The 9,871-nt window shown below is 49.7% G+C and overlaps 1 pseudogene; it reads left to right on the forward strand.

The window, feature by feature from the left end:
* Positions 1 to 3,502: 3,502 nt before the first annotated feature.
* On the forward strand, positions 3,503 to 3,620 carry LOC126189401 (5S ribosomal RNA; annotated as a pseudogene).
* The last annotated feature ends 6,251 nt before the right edge of the window (positions 3,621 to 9,871 follow it).

The following is a 9,871-nucleotide window of genomic DNA, read 5'->3' on the forward strand; positions in this document are numbered from 1 at the left end:
TGATGATAGAAGCAGTGCCGGTAGTCCGAGTGCATAGGTCCAGGCACTGAGCGTCGCAGTCAACGACCTACGCTGACTGAAGCACCCTTCGTTGGGCTTCCGCGTCCCACTGCTTCTACTGTTCAACGATCGAGGCCCAAAACACTGTCCACCCTTCAGGAAATTTGCGCTAGCGCGAGTGTGGCAGAAATACAACATCTGCCTGTTCACCTCCAGACAACCTCTTCTCCAATAAGCATGTTATTTTTTATTTTCTGGTACGCTCTTTGCTCTCAGTGGCAATGTCCACCATCGATTTTGAACAAGGCACACGCACCACGAAAATATCAGCTGTAAACAATGGATGCTTGTTCAATCTTACTGACGTAGCTTAAGAAACAGTTTAAAAAAATAGAACTAAAACACTAGAATATTCAGTTGCCGGAGAAAGGGAGTATTTTAGCAGTTTTTGTTAAATTGTCTGCCCAAATAGGCAATGTTTTGAAGAAAAATAAATAAACCGCTTTCTCAAGTCTCTTATCCGCATTCGGAAGTTTTTTATTTGTATCCACAGATGTTAAGAATTTGAAACCACTTTGCCCGTTTCTTATGCCGGTGTTGTAATGGTAAGTTTACCGTTGGCCAGAATTTCCGTCTGCTTACGTAGGCCCTCGAAATATGCATTCGATTGACTAAGGAAGTGGATGCCCATCCTGAGCTCATTTTAAAAGAAGGTAGTCTGTCATATTCTCGATATCGTCGTAAGCTAAAGTTTGCTGTTCTCATTATTCAAACATATTTTATGAATTTCTCTATGTAACATTGCCGTAACATTAGGCAGTGGAACGAAGCCGTTATTAGTGACGTACTGCATACTGTCAAATATTTCTAATGTGGATGGTTTATCAAATGTACTTTAATTTACTATGATAGTGAATCATCTTAACGTGCTACACTTCTCAAAGTAATAAGCACTGCAATGTTTGAACGCGGAATGGTAGTTGGAGATAAACGCATGGTACATTCCACTTCAGATATCGTTAGGGACTTCAATATTCAGAGATCCACAGTGTCACGAGTGTGCCGACAGTACATATTTCAGGCATTACTTCTCTCCAAGACAACGGAAGGGCCGACAGGCTTCACTTAACGACCGAGAGCAGGGCCGTTTGTGCAGAATAAACACTGCTAACATACAAGCAACACCGCGTGAAATAATAGCTGAAATCATTGAAGGACGTACCACAACGTATCCATTAGGACAGTGCAGCGAAATCTGGCGTTAATGGGCTACGGCTGGAGACGACCGAGGCTAGTGCCTTTGCTAACAGTACGGCATCACCTGCAGTGCCTCACATGGGCTCGTGACCATTTCGGTTGGACACTAGATGACTGGCAAACCGAGGCCTGTTCAGCTGTCCCAATTTCAATTGGTAAGAGCTTATGGTAGAATTCGAATGAGGCGCAGACTCCACAAATAGGATTCGAATGTGGCGCAGCCTCCAATAAGCCATGGACCCAAATGGCCAACAAGGCACTGTGTAAGGTGGTGGTGACTCCATAATGATTTGGGCAGTGTTTACATGCAATGTACTGGTTCTGGTCCAACTGAACCGAACGTGGACTTTGTGTTCCCAAACAACGATGGAATTTCTGTGGATGGCAATGAGCCACGTCACTGGGCAATAATTGCTCGCGATTGGTTCGAAGAACTTTCTAGACAGTTCGATTGAGTAATTTTACCACTCAGATCGCCCGACATGAATCCCATCGGATACTTATGGGACATAATCGAGCGATCAGTTCGTACATCAGATCCTGCAGTTTCGCAATTATGGACTGCTACAGAGGCAACATGGCTTAGTACTCCTAAAGGGGACTTCCAACTGTTTTTGAGTCACGTCGAGATGCTGCTCTACACCGGGCAACTGGACACGATGCTAGGAAGTACGTGACTTTTATCGCCTCAGAGTAATACAGAATATATCCACTCTGCTCCTTTGTGATGGCTTGAACCCTCGATATTAGATTTGCCATGAGATGTGTGAGGGCAGCGCATTCTTCCTCAAATTCCGAAACCAGAGACGGTAGTGGTGTTGGAAGGTATAGCGTGAAGCTGACTTTCTACGTCATCCCATTCCATTCCATTGGGTTTAGATCTGGACACAGGGCAGGCCAATCCATTTCAGGATTATTATCGTCCAAATACCAGTGACACACAAACGCTGCTTTATGACATGGTGCTTTGTCATTTTGATCAAACATTCAGCGTCTCTGAAATGTTCCTCTATTGTACACAGTGTACAGTGCTCAAAAATGTTTTCACATCCTTCCGCATTTAGCGGTTGCTCAGGCGCAATAGGGGGACTACACCATTACTACAGCAAACATCTCCATAACGTGACACGACCTCCTATGTACTGGCACTACACATTTCAATGGTTTCAGCAACTGCTTTATTTGTGGGCCATTTCTCTTCTATTTGCTAAATGTAACCTCAAAGCGACGTGGTGTTTATCTGTTAATTCCCGTCGAGCGGCCGCAATCATGTCGGAAACATTTTCACAAGAATGCCCTGAGTATGACAGCTTTGCCAATGTCGTACGCTTTTATACCTTGTGTACGCGATATTACCGCCATCTGTAGATTTGTCACTTCCTTGTGAGATGTACTTATGGGTGTCCAGATACTTCTCATCAGGAGGTGTGCACGTTGACATTCTAATTGACGCGGACTTTTCTCAGCGAGGTAATTATAACTTCGGGTATATACGCTGATATCAGTATTCACGCAGACACGTATCGCCTGTCTTGACGCAAACCGCCTACCCATGAGTTTGGTTTCCAGCGTGGCTGCAGGTACTGCATCGTCACGGGCCACAGCGAACGGTCGGTCGTCTGGAGAGGCGACGTCTTATAGCGGTGTGGGGAGGGGCGAGGCACGCCTCCCAGGGGATTCGGGAAGCAGTAGAATTCCCGGCGCCTTTGGGCGCGCGTGCCGCACAGCCGGCATTCCTGGCCCCCCGTGGCCCGCTGCTGCCGCCTCTGCCGCGGGCAGCGCCGCATTCCCTGGCCGTCACGGCCGCTCCCCAATATGTCTGCTCCTCCCTTCGACGTCTCCGGCTCCAGCCGGGGGGCGGTCGGCGGTCGCCTCTGCCGCGACCCCTGCCTGCTGCGACCGCACGTGACGCTGCGGAATCCGGCCGCTGCTTTTTGCCAGCCGCAGACACACGCCTCGCGTGGAAAGTAAAACTGCGGCGTCTTGGACAGTGCAGGCTGTATGCGTCGTACGAGGTCTTACTGGGAGTCGTGAGCAACCCTTTGTTACCTCTCCAATTCGTCAGTATGTACTCGACGGAAACAAATCACAACACCATAGAATTTTGATGTATAGTAATGACATTCCCGGAATACGTTTGTCTAGGTAACATATTTAAGTGATTAACATTGCAGTGTTATAAGTTAATGTAAGCACGAAATAGGTCATTACAAATGTGAAATACTGGTACGTTAATAACTGGTGTGGCAACGGCCTTGCCGCAGTGGATACACCAGTTCCCGTCAGCTCACCGAAGTTAAGCCCTGTTGGGCATGGCCGGCATTGGGATGGGTGGCCGTCCGGACATCCATGCGCTGTTGCTATTTTTCGGGGTGCACTCAGCCTCGTAATGCCAATTGAGGAGCTACTCGACCGAATAGTAGCGGCTCCGGTCACAGAAAGCCATCATAACGACCGGGAAAGCGGTGTGCTGACCACAAACCCCCTCCTATCCGCATCCTAAGTTGCTAAGTTGAGGATTATACGGCGGTCACATGGTCCCGCTGGGCCACTTGTGGCCTGAAGATGGAGTGCTTAGTAACTGGTGTAACCTCCAGGATGTCGAATGCCTCAACAGAGGGACCAGTAATGCTGCTTGTGAACGATGCTGGAGATGCCGTCCGATGATACGGCATGTGTGCTCGGCTGAAGACAGATCCAGTGATCGAGCATGCTAAGGCAACACGTCGGCACTGTACAGCTTGTTGAGTTACAACAGCGGTGTGTAGGTGAGCGTTATCTGTTGGAAAACACCTCCTGGGATGCTGGTTATGAATGGCAGCACAACGGGTCGAATCCCCAGACTGACATACAAATATGTGGTTAAGGTGCGTGGGACAACCACGAGAGTGCGCCTACTGTCACACGAAATCGCACCCCAGACCATAATTCCAAGTGTAGGTTCAACGTACACTCCTGGAAATTGAAATAAGAACGCCGTGAATTCATTGTCCCAGGAAGGGGAAACTTTATTGACACATTCCTGTGGTCAGATACATCACATGATCACACTGACAGAACCACAGGCACATAGACACAGGCAACAGAGCATGCACAATGTCGGCACTAGTACAGTGTATATCCACCTTTCGCAGCAATGCAGGCTGCTATTCTCCCATGGAGACGATCGTAGAGATGCTGGATGTAGTCCTGTGGAACGGCTTGCCATGCCATTTCCACCTGGCGCCTCAGTTGGACCAGCGTTCGTGCTGGACGTGCAGACCGCGTGAGACGACGCTTCATCCAGTCCCAAACATGTTCAATGGGGGACAGATCCGGAGATCTCGCTGGCCAGGGTAGTTGACTTACACCTTCTAGAGCACGTTGGGTGGCACGGGATACATGCGGACGTGCATTGTCCTGTTGGAACAGCAAGTTCCCTTGCCGGTCTAGGAATGGTAGAACGATGGGTTCGATGACGGTTTGGATGTACCGTGCACTATTCAGTGTCCCCTCGACGATCACCAGTGGTGTACGGCCAGTGTAGGAGATCGCTCCCCACACCATGATGCCGGGTGTTGGCCCTGTGTGCCTCGGTCGTATGCAGTCCTGATTGTGGCGCTCACCTGCACGGCGCCAAACACGCATACGACCATCATTGGCACCAAGGCAGAAGCGACTCTCATCGCTGAAGACGACACGTCTCCATTCGTCCCTCCATTCACGCCTGTCGCGACACCACTGGAGGCGGGCTGCACGATGTTGGGGCGTGAGCGGAAGACGGCCTAACGGTGTGCGGGACCGTAGCCCAGCTTCATGGAGACGGTTGCGAATGGTCCTCGCCGATACCCCAGGAGCAACAGTGTCCCTAATTTGCTGGGGAGTGGCGGTGCGGTCCCCTACGGCACTGCGTAGGATCCTACGGTCTTGGCGTGCATCCGTGCGTCGCTGCGGTCCGGTCCCAGGTCGACGGGCACGTGCACCTTCCGCCGACCACTGGCGACAACATCGATGTACTGTGGAGACCTCACGCCCCACGTGTTGAGCAATTCGGCGGTACGTCCACCCGGCCTCCCGCATGCCCACTATACGCCCTCGCTCAAAGTCCGTCAACTGCACATACGGTTCCCGTCCACGCTGTCGCGGCATGCTACCAGTGTTAAAGACTGCGATGGAGCTCCGTATGCCGCGGCAAACTGGCTGACACTGACGGCGGCGGTGCACAAATGCTGCGCAGCTAGCGCCATTCGACGGCCAACACCGCGGTTCCTGGTGTGTCCGCTGTGCCGTGCGTGTGATCATTGCTTGTACAGCCCTCTCGCAGTGTCCGGAGCAAGTATGGTGTGTCTGACACACCGGTGTCAATGTGTTCTTTTTTCCATTTCCAGGAGTGTATTTAGCACGCAGATAGGTTGGTAGCAGGCCCTCAACTGGCTCCTTTCTAACCAATATATGGCCATCACAGGCACCGAGACAGAAACAGTTTTCACCAGAAAACACAACAGACCTCCACCCTCCCCTCCAATGAGCTCTCAGTTGACACCACTGCATGGTCGAGCGGTTCTAGGCGCTTCAGTCCGGAAACACGCGGCTGATACGGTCGCAGGTTCGAATCCTGTCTCGGGCGTGGATGTGTGTGATGTCCTTAGGTTAGTTAGGTTTAAGTAGTTCTAAGTCTAGCAGACTGATGACTCAGATTTTAAGTCCCATAGTGCTTAGAGCCATTTGAACCATTTTTGAACACCACTGCAGACTCAAATGGGTATGGTTCGGATTTTATGTGGAAAGCACTCTACTTGGCGTCGTGTCCTTGAAGTAACCGATTTGTAGCGATTGTTGTGTCACTGTAGTACCAACTGCCCTTCAAATTGCTGCTGCAGATGGAGTGCGATGCGCCAGAGCCATATGCCTAACACACCAGTTATCACTCTCGGTAGTGCCACGTGTCCTTCTGGATCTCTGTCTTCTTGCGACCGTACATTCCTGTGACCACAGTTCTGAGCAACCATGTACAGTGGCTACATTCCTGCCAAGTTTTCCCGCAGTATCACAGAAGGAACATCCAACATTCCATAGCCCTACTACAAGAACTCGTTCAATCTCAGGGATTTACTGATAATGGTATCTTTGTCGTCTTAAAGGTATTTTTGATTAACTCACAACGTCCATTCTCAAAAGTAACTAATGCTCACTCCCGTTGCAGCAAGTACTGAAGCCAACCGTAATTTCCATCCTCGTAATGGCGCTATTAGTGGCTCCCTTACGCTGCTAGCGTGAAATTTGAACAGACATCATCTTTCAGATGTAGAAGCATATCTACCAGCTTTCATTTATGTCGCACAACTCCTTCTTGGCGTTGCGACTTTCTTTCCGTGAGAGTAATGAAAACGATATGAAAATCTTACTGTGCAAGCGTTATTCCATTTCTCATTAAATCTCATCTGGATGTAGTGAAGCATTATTTTCTAAAATACGAGTGGACTGCAAAAAGTAAGTTACACAATATGATAGTCCGCTAAATAACTTTTGCTGAACGCTGCACTACACTTCAAAGTGGCTCAGGTACATGACACTATTTTTCAAAATAGTCGCCCTGTGAACAACGATTGGTACATTCTATCAATGTTTCTGCTCTTTGACGGTAGAAATCCTTATCTTGTATGCGGAGGTATTCAAGAACTGCTGTTTGAAGTCAACATCATTGGAAAATTTGTGTCCCGAAAGACGTCCTTTCAACTTTCCAAAAAGATGTGAATTGCGAGACACAAGATTTAGCGATCAGCATCACCCACGTCTGTGCAGCACTCCCTCTTCAGGCCACAAGTGTCCCATCGGGATCATCCGTCTGCTGTGTCATCCTCAGCTGAGGATGCGGATAGGAGGGGCGTGTGGTCAGCACACAGCACTCCCGGTCGTTATGATGGTTTTCTTTGACCGGAGCCGCTACTGTTCGGTCGAGTAACTCCTCAGTTGGCATCACGATCCTGAGTGCTCCCAAAAAAATGGCAACAGCGCATGGCGGCCCCGATCGTGACCCATCCAAGTGCCGGCCACGCCCGACGGCGCTTAACTTCGGTGATCAGACTGGAATCGGTGTATCCACTGCAGCAACGCCGTTGACGTCACAGTGAACCCGTGTTCAGATAAGACTTTTGCTCTCATCAATCGTAGTGCACCACGTACTTCAACTTCGGAGTTCATTTCTAGTTGCCATTTTTGGTCGCACACTGTGAGACATCGGTTATACCGCAGGAGAAATATGTTTGTATGAGACGTGGCACATGTACTCTCCTCTGACTATGTACTACTGTTGCGCAGTGATGTTAGCATAAGACAACATGGTCAACAAATATTCTGAAGCCCCTGAGCATCTAAAACACTAACATATTCCATCTTATGGTGTTGTCACAGAGGCCATCCTCAGGAAGTAAACTAATTTAGCTAGAGAGTTTCGAGACAACACAATAGCAATCCTTGCAAAATTTACGCTTATACCCTCTTAAGCGCCTGTGTTACCTTTTCGCAAGGTCTTCGCTTACTTATCAAATTATCTCTGGGTTCGTTCCATGACTGTTGATGCCGACTTGATAAAGTTTCCAAACGGAGGAAGAATACTTTCTAATTGGTCACAATTGCGTCTTGTTTTTGATCTCCTTTAAAACTCCATTGCTCTTTTCTAGAACACTTACAACAAGCTTGCTATTCGCCTTTTCCAATGCTCAAGCCTCAACATTAGCCTTGCATCTTTATCCAACAATTATAAAAAATACAATATAAAATATAAAGGACTAAAATCTAATACAAAAAAGCAAAATAATACCATTTAAATGAAATATTTGGTTGGTGCATAAGTTCGTAACGTTTTTCCATAAGTTTAATAAACGCAACAGGAACACATAACAGAGACTTTAGTTATCAATAACATATTTTCCTTCACTTTTCACAATAGTCTGCCAACGTCCGAGTAACTTAACGATTTCGCGACGGTGGAAATCACTTGTTTTTGAGGCGAAGAACTCCTCGAACCAACTTAGGAGTTCATTTCCATCCGGACAGGAAGTTTCTTGTTCGATGAAGAGCGGAGAAGGCGCAAATCTGAGGGAGCAAGATTAGGTGAATGACGTGGGTGCGGAACGAATTTCCAAACCAACTCCTATTTAGCGTTTCCTGTATGTCTAGCAGAGTGAGGGCGGGCCTTATCGTGGAGTAGCATCACTTCCCGCAGACTTGCTGCTCGTTGTCCTTGGATTGCGCCTGCGAGACGTCTCAGTTGTCCCCAATAAATGTCAGCAGTGATTGTTACAACCCGGGGAGGCAATTCATAGAACACCTCACCGTCAATGTTTCATCAGAGGTACATTATCTTTGTGGATGCGCATAGGTTTTTGCATGGGAGCTGCTGCTTTATGAGCTCAGCCATTACTGTCTTCTTTTTACACTCCTGGAAATGGAAAAAAGAACACATTGACACCGGTGTGTCAGACACACCATACTTGCTCCGGACACTGCGAGAGGGCTGTACAAGCAATGATCACACGCACGGCACAGCGGACACACCAGGAACCGCGGTGTTGGCCGTCGAATGGCGCTAGCTGCGCAGCATTTGTGCACCGCCGCCGTCAGTGTCAGCCAGTTTCACGTGGCATACGGAGCTCCGTCGCAGTCTTTAACACTGGTAGCATGCCGCGACAGCGTGGACGTGAACCGTATGTGCAGTTGACGGACTTTGAGCGAGGTCGTATAGTGGGCATGCGGGAGGCCGGGTGGACGTACCGCCGAATTGCTCAACACGTGGGGCGTGAGGTCTCCACAGTACATCGATGTTGTCGCCAGTGGTCGGCGGAAGGTGAACGTGCCCGTCGACCTGGGACCGGACCGCAGCGACGCACGGATGCACGCCAAGACCGTAGGATCCTACGCAGTGCCGTAGGGGACCGCACCGCCACTTCCCAGCAAATTAGGGACACTGTTGCTCCTGGGGTATCGGCGAGGACCATTCGCAACCGTCTCCATGAAGCTGGGCTACGGTCCCGCACACCGTTAGGCCGTCTCCCGCTCACGCCCCAACATCGTGCAGCCCGCCTCCAGTGGTGTCGCGACAGGCGTGAATGGAGGGACGAATGGAGACGTGTCGTCTTCAGCGATGAGAGTTGCTTCTGCCTTGGTGCCAATGATGGTCGTATGCGTGTTTGGCGCCGTGCAGGTGAGTGCCACAATCAGGACTGCATACGACCGAGGCACACAGGGCCAACACCCGGCATCATGGTGTGGGGAGCGATCTCCTACACTGGCCGTACACCACTGGTGATCGTCGAGGGGACACTGAATAGTGCACGGTACATCCAAACCGTCATCGAACCCATCGTTCTACCATTCCTAGACCGGCAAGGGAACTTGCTGTTCCAACAGGACAATGCACGTCCGCATGTATCCCGTGCCACCCAACGTGCTCTAGAAGGTGTAAGTCAACTACCCTGGCCAGCAAGATCTCCGGATCTGTCCCCCATTGAGCATGTTTGGGACTGGATGAAGCGTCGTCTCACGCGGTCTGCACGTCCAGCACGAACGCTGGTCCAACTGAGGCGCCAGGTGGAAATGGCATGGCAAGCCGTTCCACTGGACTACATCCAGCATC

This window comes from Schistocerca cancellata, chromosome 5 (assembly GCF_023864275.1).
Source record: "Schistocerca cancellata isolate TAMUIC-IGC-003103 chromosome 5, iqSchCanc2.1, whole genome shotgun sequence".
In the NCBI taxonomy this organism is placed as follows: Eukaryota; Metazoa; Arthropoda; class Insecta; order Orthoptera; family Acrididae; genus Schistocerca; species Schistocerca cancellata.